At 40.2% G+C, this 734-nt stretch overlaps 1 non-coding gene across 1 annotated transcript; it reads right to left on the bottom strand.

The window, feature by feature from the left end:
- On the bottom strand, nt 1–107 carry LOC131178187 (small nucleolar RNA R71). The gene has a single exon (XR_009147319.1). It is a non-coding gene; the product is annotated as a small nucleolar RNA R71 (small nucleolar RNA).
- Nucleotides 108–734: the final 627 nt, after the last annotated feature.

Raw genomic sequence — 734 nt, 5'->3', positions numbered from 1 at the left:
CATTTGAGGAATTTGATGGTAGCTTTTAAGCCAAGGGATGATGAAACTTTGTATGAATCTTGGATGAGATTTAAGGAGCTTGAAAGGCAATGTCCTCATCATGAAATACCCAAATGGATGATTGTTCAGAATTTCTACACCAGAGTTACTCCAGCCATAAGAAACACAATTGATTCACAAGCAGGAGGAGATTTCATGAGAATGACAAGTGAAGAATGCTATGATCTATTAGAGAAGATTGCTCATAATACCCATTTATGGGGAAATCCTAGAGCACTTGAGCCAAAGAAGGCTGGGATTTATGAACTTGACTCAGTTAGCTACATGAATGCAAGATTTGATCAGTTAACTCAGCTTCTTAGTGATTTTTGCACAAAGGCAACAACCTCAACTCCTACAACTATGCAACAAGTTGCCTACACAGATGGAAGCCAAAGTTGTGGAGTTGATTACTCTTCTTATGGTGATGATTATTTGCAAGAACAAGCTGCTTATGCAGGAGGTTATCAACAGAAACCTATGGGAAATTCTTACTCTAATGTGAACAACTCAACATGGAGACCACAAGCAACTTTTGCTCAACAAGGTCAAAGCTCAAATTATGCTCATAACCAGCAGTATATGCAGCAGAATAGGCCTCAATTTCAGCCCATAAGGAAGCCACCACCGGGATATCAAGCAAGAGCACAACAATCCCTTCCACCTCATGAACCGAAGCCAACCTTGGAAAGCAT

Source organism: Hevea brasiliensis, chromosome 2 (genome assembly GCF_030052815.1).
Source record: "Hevea brasiliensis isolate MT/VB/25A 57/8 chromosome 2, ASM3005281v1, whole genome shotgun sequence".
In the NCBI taxonomy this organism is placed as follows: Eukaryota; Viridiplantae; Streptophyta; class Magnoliopsida; order Malpighiales; family Euphorbiaceae; genus Hevea; species Hevea brasiliensis.
This window is presented reverse-complemented; position numbering and strand designations above follow the sequence as displayed.